The sequence below is a fragment of the Triturus cristatus genome, chromosome 7 (assembly GCF_964204655.1).
Source record: "Triturus cristatus chromosome 7, aTriCri1.1, whole genome shotgun sequence".
NCBI lineage: Eukaryota > Metazoa > Chordata > Amphibia > Caudata > Salamandridae > Triturus > Triturus cristatus.
Genome location: NC_140590.1, coordinates 1,745,095,980 through 1,745,107,863, shown reverse-complemented (window position 1 = coordinate 1,745,107,863; position 11,884 = coordinate 1,745,095,980).

Below are 11,884 nucleotides of genomic sequence, written 5' to 3'. Positions count from 1 at the left end.
GCAGAGGGCCGCGGCAGCGCCAGCAGGCAGGACGATGGTTCACAAGAGCGGTTACGGCAGCGCCAGTAGACCGTCAAGGTTGAGTTCACTCGGTGTCTCTCGACTCCAGGATGCAACTGCCTTCCTGCTCCGGAGCTGCCTCAGTTATAGGGCTGGTGCCCTTTGATGTCCGGACCCTCGCACTTGGAGGTCGGAGGGTCCGGGACGAAGGTGTCCAGACACCCAGCAGGGGGTGGAGCCAGCGCTTGGGGGAGCTGGGGCGATCGGCACCTGGCGGGGGAGAGCCCTTGACACTTCGTTCTCCCATTGACCTGCCAAGTGGTCCGCTCACCTCCTGGGTGGATGGTGGTGCCGGGATGTCGGGGCCGGCCAGGCCCGGGGTTAGGGTCGAGGTGAGGCCACGCGGCCGCGTGGTGCAGGGCCCAAGATGGCGGCTTAACCCGGCCGGGGAAGCCGGTGGGGCTGGACCCCGTGATGAGGCGGGGTCCGAGGGCAGAAGATCCGTCGGGAGACGGGGTGCAGGTGCTTTGCGCGGGGGTATGCCAGGTGGGCCGGAGCTCGGGCCCTGTCGTGCGGGGAGGGAGCACACTGTCTGTGAGGCCTGTCCAACATTCATGTACCAGCTTCCCTTGGGGCGACCCGGAGGAGGAGCTAGCAGGGGGCGGTCCATTGCGGTTGTTTATAAAAATGGCTCCCTCGAGCTTTGAGCTGACGAGCTCCTGGATGATGCACCTGCGTGCCTGTGCGGGCACTGAGGCCCTTGACGGTTGCTTGGCAGCCCTCTCTTCCACCCCTAACTATTTTCTCTACTGAGGAGGGAAGTTATCCCGAAACCCGAGCCATGTCTCGGGCGATATTTTAAAACCTGGGACATGTATCGGGTCTAGAGATCATCAGTTCAACAAGTACTTACTTGCACCCACTGGGGTGAACCACTCAAGAACTCCATCAGAGATCACCAGTTCAACAAGTACTTACTTGCACCCACTGGGGTGAACCACTCAAGAACTTCATGTACCAGCTTCCCTTGGGGCGACCTGGAGGAGGAGCTAACGGAGTGCGGTCCATTGCGGTTGTTTATAAAAATGGCTCCCTCGAGCTTTGAGCTGACGAGCTCCTGGACGACGCACCTGCGTGCCTGTGCGGGCACTGAGGCCCTTGATGGTTGCTTGGCGGCCCTCTCTTCCACCCCTAACTATTTTCTCTACTGAGGAGGGAAGTTATCCCGAAACCCGAGCCATGTCTCGGGCGATATTTTAAAACCCGGGACATGTATCGGGTCTAGAGATCATCAGTTCAACAAGTACTTACTTGCACCCACTGGGGTGAACCACTCAAGAACTCCATCAGAGATCACCAGTTCAACAAGTACTTACTTGCACCCACTGGGGTGAACCACTCAAGAACTTCATGTACCAGCTTCCCTTGGGGCGACCCGGAGGAGGAGCTAGCGGAGTGCGGTCCATTGCGGTTGTTTATAAAAATGGCTCCCTCGATCTTTGAGCTGACGAGCTCCTGGACGACGCACCTGCGTGCCTGTGCGGGCACTGAGGCCCTTGACGGTTGCTTGGCGGCCCTCTCTTCCACCCCTAACTATTTTCTCTACTGAGGAGGGAAGTTATCTCGAAACCCGAGCCATGTCTCGGGCGATATTTTAAAACCCGGGACATGTATCGGGTCTAGAGATCATCAGTTCAACAAGTACTTACTTGCACCCACTGGGGTGAACCACTCAAGAACTCCATCAGAGATCACCAGTTCAACAAGTACTTACTTGCACCCACTGGGGTGAACCACTCAAGAACTTCATGTACCAGCTTCCCTTGGGGCGACCCGGAGGAAGAGCTAGCGGAGTGCGGTCCATTGCGGTTGTTTATAAAAAGGGCTCCCTCGAGCTTTGAGCTGACGAGCTCCTGGACGACGCACCTGCGTGCCTGTGCGGGCACTGAGGCCCTTGGCGGTTGCTTGGCGGCCCTCTCTTCCACCCCTAACTATTTTCTCTACTGAGGAGGGAAGTTATCCCGAAACCCGAGCCATGTCTCGGGCGATATTTTAAAACCCGGGACATGTATCGGGTCTAGAGATCATCAGTTCAACAAGTACTTACTTGCACCCACTGGGGTGAACCACTCAAGAACTCCATCAGAGATCACCAGTTCAACAAGTACTTACTTGCACCCACTGGGGTGAACCACTCAAGAACTTCATGTACCAGCTTCCCTTGGGGCGACCCGGAGGAGGAGCTAGCGGAGTGCGGTCCATTGCGGTTGTTTATAAAAATGGCTCCCTCGAGCTTTGAGCTGACGAGCTCCTGGACGACGCACCTGCGTGCCTGTGCGGGCACTGAGGCCCTTGACGGTTGCTTGGCGGCCCTCTCTTCCACCCCTAACTATTTTCTCTACTGAGGAGGGAAGTTATCCCGAAACCCGAGCCATGTCTCGGGCGATATTTTAAAACCCGGGACATGTATCGGGTCTAGAGATCATCAGTTCAACAAGTACTTACTTGAACCCACTGGGGTGAACCACTCAAGAACTCCATCAGAGATCACCAGTTCAACAAGTACTTACTTGCACCCACTAGGGTGAACCACTCAAGAACTTCATGTACCAGCTTCCCTTGGGGCGACCCGGAGGAGGAGCTAGCGGAGTGCGGTCCATTGCGGTTGTTTATAAAAATGGCTCCCTCGAGCTTTGAGCGGACGAGCTCCTGGACGACGCACCTGCGTGCCTGTGCGGGCACTGAGGCCCTTGACGGTTGCTTGGCGGCCCTCTCTTCCACCCCTAACTATTTTCTCTACTGAGGAGGGAAGTTATCCCGAAACCCGAGCCATGTCTCGGGCGATATTTTAAAACCCGGGACATGTATCGGGTCTAGAGATCATCAGTTCAACAAGTACTTACTTGCACCCACTGGGGTGAACCACTCAAGAACTCCATCAGAGATCACCAGTTCAACAAGTACTTACTTGCACCCACTGGGGTGAACCACTCAAGAACTTCATGTACCAGCTTCCCTTGGGGCGACCCGGAGGAGGATCTAGCGGAGTGCGGTCCATTGCGGTTGTATATAAAAATGGCTCCCTCGAGCTTTGAGCTGACGAGCTCCTGGACGACGCACCTGCATGCCTGTGTGGGCACTGAGGCCCTTGACGGTTGCTTGGCGGCCCTCTCTTCCACCCCTAACTATTTTCTCTACTGAGGAGGGAAGTTATCCCGAAACCCGAGCCATGTCTCGGGCGATATTTTAAAACCCGGGACATGTATCGGGTCTAGAGATCATCAGTTCAACAAGTACTTACTTGCACCCACTGGGGTGAACCACTCAAGAACTCCATCAGAGATCATCAGTTCAACAAGTACTTTCTTGCACCCACTGGGGTGAACCACTCAAGAACTTCATGAACCAGCTTCCCTTGGGGCGACCCGGAGGAGGAGCTAGAGGAGTGCGGTCCATTGCGGTTGTTTATAAAAATGGCTCCCTCGAGCTTTGAGCTGACGAGCTCCTGGACGACGCACCTGCGTGCCTGTGCGGGCACTGAGGCCCTTGACGGTTGCTTGGCGGCCCTCTCTTCCACCCCTAACTATTTTCTCTACTGAGGAGGGAAGTTATCCCGAAACCCGAGCCAAGTCTCGGGCGATATTTTAAAACCCGGGACATGTATCGGGTCTAGAGATCATCAGTTCAACAAGTACTTACTTGCACCCACTGGGGTGAACCACTCAAGAACTCCATCAGAGATCACCAGTTCAACAAGTACTTACTTGCACCCACTGGGGTGAACCACTCAAGAACTTCATGTACCAGCTTCCCTTGGGGCGACCCGGAGGAGGAGCTAGCGGAGTGCGGTCCATTGCGGTTGTTTATAAAAATGGCTCCCTCGAGCTTTGAGCTGACGAGCTCCTGGACGACGCATCTGCGTGCCTGTGCGCGCACTGAGGCCCTTGATGGTTGCTTGGCGGCCCTCTCTTCCACCCCTAACTATTTTCTCTACTGAGGAGGGAAGTTATCCCGAAACCCGAGCCATGTCTCGGGCGATATTTTAAAACCCGGGACATGTATCGGGTCTAGAGATCATCAGTTCAACAAGTACTTACTTGCACCCACTGGGGTGAACCACTCAAGAACTCCATCAGAGATCACCAGTTCAACAAGTACTTACTTGCACCCACTGGGGTGAACCACTCAAGAACTTCATGTACCAGCTTCCCTTGGGGCGACCCGGAGGAGGAGCTAGCGGAGTGCGGTCCATTGCGGTTGTTTATAAAAATGGCTCCCTCGAGCTTTGAGCTGACGAGCTCCTGGACGACGCACCTGCGTGCCTGTGCGGGCACTGAGGCCCTTGACGGTTGCTTGGCGGCCCTCTCTTCCACCCCTAACTATTTTCTCTACTGAGGAGGGAAGTTATCTCGAAACCCGAGCCATGTCTCGGGCGATATTTTAAAACCCGGGACATGTATCGGGTCTAGAGATCATCAGTTCAACAAGTACTTACTTGCACCCACTGGGGTGAACCACTCAAGAACTCCATCAGAGATCACCAGTTCAACAAGTACTTACTTGCACCCACTGGGGTGAACCACTCAAGAACTTCATGTACCAGCTTCCCTTGGGGCGACCCGGAGGAAGAGCTAGCGGAGTGCGGTCCATTGCGGTTGTTTATAAAAAGGGCTCCCTCGAGCTTTGAGCTGACGAGCTCCTGGACGACGCACCTGCGTGCCTGTGCGGGCACTGAGGCCCTTGGCGGTTGCTTGGCGGCCCTCTCTTCCACCCCTAACTATTTTCTCTACTGAGGAGGGAAGTTATCCCGAAACCCGAGCCATGTCTCGGGCGATATTTTAAAACCCGGGACATGTATCGGGTCTAGAGATCATCAGTTCAACAAGTACTTACTTGCACCCACTGGGGTGAACCACTAAAGAACTCCATCAGAGATCACCAGTTCAACAAGTACTTACTTGCACCCACTGGGGTGAACCACTCAAGAACTTCATGTACCAGCTTCCCTTGGGGCGACCCGGAGGAGGAGCTAGCGGAGTGCGGTCCATTGCGGTTGTTTATAAAAATGGCTCCCTCGAGCTTTGAGCTGACGAGCTCCTGGACGACGCACCTGCGTGCCTGTGCGGGCACTGAGGCCCTTGACGGTTGCTTGGCGGCCCTCTCTTCCACCCCTAACTATTTTCTCTACTGAGGAGGGAAGTTATCCCGAAACCCGAGCCATGTCTCGGGCGATATTTTAAAACCCGGGACATGTATCGGGTCTAGAGATCATCAGTTCAACAAGTACTTACTTGAACCCACTGGGGTGAACCACTCAAGAACTCCATCAGAGATCACCAGTTCAACAAGTACTTACTTGCACCCACTAGGGTGAACCACTCAAGAACTTCATGTACCAGCTTCCCTTGGGGCGACCCGGAGGAGGAGCTAGCGGAGTGCGGTCCATTGCGGTTGTTTATAAAAATGGCTCCCTCGAGCTTTGAGCGGACGAGCTCCTGGACGACGCACCTGCGTGCCTGGGCGGGCACTGAGGCCCTTGACAGTTGCTTGGCGGCCATCTCTTCCACCCCTAACTATTTTCTCTACTGAGGAGGGAAGTTATCCCGAAACCCGAGCCATGTCTCGGGCGATATTTTAAAACCCGGGACATGTATCGGGTCTAGAGATCATCAGTTCAACAAGTACTTACTTGCACCCACTGGGGTGAACCACTCAAGAACTCCATCAGAGATCACCAGTTCAACAAGTACTTACTTGCACCCACTGGGGTGAACCACTCAAGAACTTCATGTACCAGCTTCCCTTGGGGCGACCCGGAGGAGGAGCTAGCGGAGTGCGGTCCATTGCGGTTGTTTATAAAAATGGCTCCCTCGAGCTTTGAGCTGACGAGCTCCTGGACGACGCACCTGCGTGCCTGTGCGGGCACTGAGGCCCTTGACGGTTGCTTGGCGGCCCTCTCTTCCACCCCTAACTATTTTCTCTACTGAGGAGGGAAGTTATCCCGAAACCCGAGCCATGTCTCGGGCGATATTTTATAACCCGGGACATGTATCGGGTCTAGAGATCATCAGTTCAACAAGTACTTACTTGCACCCACTGGGGTGAACCACTCAAGAACTCCATCAGAGATCACCAGTTCAACAAGTACTTACTTGCACCCACTGGGGTGAACCACTCAAGAACTTCATGTACCAGCTTCCCTTGGGGCGACCCGGAGGAGGATCTAGCGGAGTGCGGTCCATTGCGGTTGTTTATAAAAATGGCTCCCTCGAGCTTTGAGCTGACGAGCTCCTGGACGACGCACCTGCATGCCTCTGTGGGCACTGAGGCCCTTGACGGTTGCTTGGCGGCCCTCTCTTCCACCCCTAACTATTTTCTCTACTGAGGAGGGAAGTTATCCCGAAACCCGAGCCATGTCTCGGGCGATATTTTAAAACCCGGGACATGTATCGGGTCTAGAGATCATCAGTTCAACAAGTACTTACTTGCACCCACTGGGGTGAACCACTCAAGAACTCCATCAGAGATCATCAGTTCAACAAGTACTTACTTGCACCCACTGGGGTGAACCACTCAAGAACTTCATGAACCAGCTTCCCTTGGGGCGACCCGGAGGAGGAGCTAGCGGAGTGCGCTCCATTGCGGTTGTTTATAAAAATGGCTCCCTCGAGCTTTGAGCTGACGAGCTCCTGGACGACGCACCTGCGTGCCTGTGCGGGCACTGAGGCCCTTGACGGTTGCTTGGCGGCCCTCTCTTCCACCCCTAACTATTTTCTCTACTGAGGAGGGAAGTTATCCCGAAACCCGAGCCATGTCTCGGGCGATATTTTAAAACCCGGGACATGTATCGGGTCTAGAGATCATCAGTTCAACAAGTACTTACTTGCACCCACTGGGGTGAACCACTCAAGAACTCCATCAGAGATCACCAGTTCAACAAGTACTTACTTGCACCCACTGGGGTGAACCACTCAAGAACTTCATGTACCAGCTTCCCTTGGGGCGACCCGGAGGAGGAGCTTGCGGAGTGCGGTCCATTGCGGTTGTTTATAAAAATGGCTCCCTCGAGCTTTGAGCTGACAAGCTCCTGGACGACGCACCTGCGTGCCTGTGCGGGCACTGAGGCCCTTGATGGTTGCTTGGCGGCCCTCTCTTCCACCCCTAACTATTTTCTCTACTGAGGAGGGAAGTTATCCCGAAACCCGAGCCATGTCTCGGGCGATATTTTAAAACCCGGGACATGTATCGGGTCTAGAGATCATCAGTTCAACAAGTACTTACTTGCACCCACTGGGGTGAACCACTCAAGAACTCCATCAGAGATCACCAGTTCAACAAGTACTTACTTGCACCCACTGGGGTGAACCACTCAAGAACTTCATGTACCAGCTTCCCTTGGGGCGACCCGGAGGAAGAGCTAGCGGAGTGCGGTCCATTGCGGTTGTTTATAAAAAGGGCTCCCTCGAGCTTTGAGCTGACGAGCTCCTGGACGACGCACCTGCGTGCCTGTGCGGGCACTGAGGCCCTTGGCGGTTGCTTGGCGGCCCTCTCTTCCACCCCTAACTATTTTCTCTACTGAGGAGGGAAGTTATCCCGAAACCCGAGCCATGTCTCGGGCGATATTTTAAAACCTGGGACATGTATCGGGTCTAGAGATCATCAGTTCAACAAGTACTTACTTGCACCCACTGGGGTGAACCACTCAAGAACTCCATCAGAGATCACCAGTTCAACAAGTACTTACTTGCACCCACTGGGGTGAACCACTCAAGAACTTCATGTACCAGCTTCCCTTGGGGCGACCCGGAGGAGGAGCTAGCGGAGTGCGGTCCATTGCGGTTGTTTATAAAAATGGCTCCCTCGAGCTTTGAGCTGACGAGCTCCTGGACGACGCACCTGCGTGCCTGTGCGGGCACTGAGGCCCTTGACGGTTGCTTGGCGGCCCTCTCTTCCACCCCTAACTATTTTCTCTACTGAGGAGGGAAGTTATCCCGAAACCCGAGCCATGTCTCGGGCGATATTTTAAAACCCGGGACATGTATCGGGTCTAGAGATCATCAGTTCAACAAGTACTTACTTGCACCCACTGGGGTGAACCACTCAAGAACTCCATCAGAGATCACCAGTTCAACAAGTACTTACTTGCACCCACTGGGGTGAACCACTCAAGAACTTCATGTACCAGCTTCCCTTGGGGCGACCCGGAGGAGGAGCTAGCGGAGTGCGGTCCATTGCGGTTGTTTATAAAAATGGCTCCCTCGAGCTTTGAGCTGACGAGCTCCTGGACGACGCACCTGCGTGCCTGTGCGGGCACTGAGGCCCTTGACGGTTGCTTGGCGGCCCTCTCTTCCACCCCTAACTATTTTCTCTACTGAGGAGGGAAGTTATCCCGAAACCCGAGCCATGTCTCGGGCGATATTTTAAAACCCGGGACATGTATCGGGTCTAGAGATCATCAGTTCAACAAGTACTTACTTGCACCCACTAGGGTGAACCACTCAAGAACTTCATGTACCAGCTTCCCTTGGGGCGACCCGGAGGAGGAGCTAGCGGAGTGCGGTCCATTGCGGTTGTTTATAAAAATGGCTCCCTCGAGCTTTGAGCTGACGAGCTCCTGGACGACGCACCTGCGTGCCTGTGCGGGCACTGAGGCCCTTGACGGTTGCTTGGCGGCCCTCTCTTCCACCCCTAACTATTTTCTCTACTGAGGAGGGAAGTTATCCCGAAACCCGAGCCATGTCTCGGGCGATATTTTAAAACCCGGGACATGTATCGGGTCTAGAGATCATCAGTTCAACAAGTACTTACTTGCACCCACTGGGGTGAACCACTCAAGAACTCCATCAGAGATCACCAGTTCAACAAGTACTTACTTGCACCCACTGGGGTGAACCACTCAAGAACTTCATGTACCAGCTTCCCTTGGGGCGACCCGGAGGAGGAGCTTGCGGAGTGCGGTCCATTGCGGTTGTTTATAAAAATGGCTCCCTCGAGCTTTGAGCTGACGAGCTCCTGGACGACGCACCTGCGTGCCTGTGCGGGCACTGAGGCCCTTGACGGTTGCTTGGCAGCCCTCTCTTCCACCTCTAACTATTTTCTCTACTGAGGAGGGAAGTTATCCCGAAACCCGAGCCATGTCTCGGGCGATATTTTAAAACCCGGGACATGTATCGGGTCTAGAGATCATCAGTTCAACAAGTACTTACTTGAACCCACTGGGGTGAACCACTCAAGAACTCCATCAGAGATCACCAGTTCAACAAGTACTTACTTGCACCCACTGGGGTGAACCACTCAAGAACTTCATGTACCAGCTTCCCTTGGGGCGACCCGGAGGAAGAGCTAGCGGAGTGCGGTCCATTGCGGTTGTTTATAAAAAGGGCTCCCTCGAGCTTTGAGCTGACGAGCTCCTGGACGACGCACCTGCGTGCCTGTGCGGGCACTGAGGCCCTTGGCGGTTGCTTGGCGGCCCTCTCTTCCACCCCTAACTATTTTCTCTACTGAGGAGGGAAGTTATCCCGAAACCCGAGCCATGTCTCGGGCGATATTTTAAAACCCGGGACATGTATCGGGTCTAGAGATCATCAGTTCAACAAGTACTTACTTGCACCCACTGGGGTGAACCACTCAAGAACTCCATCAGAGATCACCAGTTCAACAAGTACTTACTTGCACCCACTGGGGTGAACCACTCAAGAACTTCATGTACCAGCTTCCCTTGGGGCGACCCGGAGGAGGAGCTTGCGGAGTGCGGTCCATTGCGGTTGTTTATAAAAATGGCTCCCTCGAGCTTTGAGCTGACGAGCTCCTGGACGACGCACCTGCGTGCCTGTGCGGGCACTGAGGCCCTTGACGGTTGCTTGGCAGCCCTCTCTTCCACCTCTAACTATTTTCTCTACTGAGGAGGGAAGTTATCCCGAAACCCGAGCCATGTCTCGGGCGATATTTTAAAACCCGGGACATGTATCGGGTCTAGAGATCATTGTTGGACAGGCCACGCAGAGGGCTTGCTCCCTCCCCGCACGACAGGGCCCGAGCTCCGGCCCACCAGGCATACCCCCGCGACCAGCACCTGTACCCCGTCTCCCGACGGACCCTCTGCCCTCGGACCTCCACTCATCACGGGGTCCATCCCCACCGGCTCCCCCGGCCGGGTCAAGCCGCCATCTTGGGCCCTGCACCACGCGGCCGCATGGCCTTCCCTCGACCCTAACCCCGGGCCTGGCCGGCCCCGACATCCCGGCACCACCATCCACCCAGGAGGTGAGCGGACCACTTGGCAGATCAATGGGAGAGCGAAGTGTCAAGGCCTCTCCCCCGCCAGGTGCCGATCGCCCCCAGCTCCCCCGGGCACTGGCTCCACCCCCTGCTGGGTGTCTGGACACCTTCATCCCGGACCCTCCGACCTCCAAGTGCGAGGGTCCGGACATCAAAGGGCACCAGCCCTATAACTGAGGCAGCTCCGGAGCAGGAAGGCAGTTGTATCCTGGAGTCGAGAGACACCGAGTGAACTCAGCCTTGACGGTCTACTGGCGCTGCCGTAGCCCGCTCTTGTGAACCATCGTCCTGCCTGCTGGTGCTGCCGCGGCCTTCTGCAACCTTCATCTTCCTGGGACCTGCTGGCGCTGCCGCGGCCCGTTGTAACGACCATCATCACCGGGACCTGCTGGCGCTGCCGCGGCCCTCTGCAACCTTCATCTTCCTGGGACCTGCTGGCGCTGCCGCGGCCCGTTGTAACGACCATCATCACCGGGACCTGCTGGCGCTGCCGCGGCCTTCTGCAACCTTCATCTTCCTGGGACCTGCTGGCGCTGCCGCGGCCCGTTGTAACAACCATCGTCACCGGGACCTGCTGGCGCTGCCGCGGCCCGTACCACCTAACCACCAAGCTCGAGGATTGTGAGCTCATCATCATCTCATCCGAACTACCTGATTGGTAAATAGACTGTCCCGCTACCCCCTTCCCTACCTTGCGAGACTCTAATCGAGGGGACCCCTGAGTCCAGACCTCCTTGTACCATTCCACCGTATCTTAACTAAGTGCTTATAAATAACCTTGAACCTTATCCGTGTGTGATATCTGTCTGTGGGGGGGAAGTTACTTGTCTGTACGATCGCTGGAGACGGCTCTCCCCGGAGACCTCTCCTCTTGACCCCGGCCGACCCTCCCGGTCCGTCTGCCTTTTCTAACATTGGTGGCCAGCGGCGCGATCCGAATCAACGCATAATCGTACAGAGAGTAGCTCACCCCACGACAAAGCACGATGTCGACCAAAGACAGCAGCTCCACCGAGAAGTTCCAAATGGAGAAATTAGAAGAATACAACCACCGCGAACTGAGACAATTTTGCATAGAACTTGGCATTGCTACCACCGGCCTGAGTACCAAGGATGATCTAAAACGCGCTCTTGAGTCATGGACAGAAACGGGGGTCGCAGGACCCTCCGACCAAAGCAGCGTCACACCAGACCAAAACGGCATCACACCAGAGGGGAACACCACGGCTCCCGAGGAGCGGGGAACGGGCCTCTCGCAGGAGGAGATACGAGAAAGAGACAGAGTCAGATTACACGAATTAGAGATGGCACGACTCAAGATGAATGGGGAACTCAAGTTAGCCGAACAGAAACTCAACCTCGAGCACATGCGGCTTCGAGAGGAACGAGAAGAGAAGCAGAGACAGAGAGAGCTGGAAGAGAAAAAAACAACGCTCGAGCACGAGCGCCGACTAGCGGAAATAGAACTGCGCAAACAGAATAAGGAACTGGGGGTGCCTGAGCGACCACACACCCCGGGGCCAATTGAGAAAAAAGTTCATATCCCCAAGGATGTTGTCCGCGAGTATGTCCGAGAAGACGACATACAACAGTGGTTTAAAGCCTA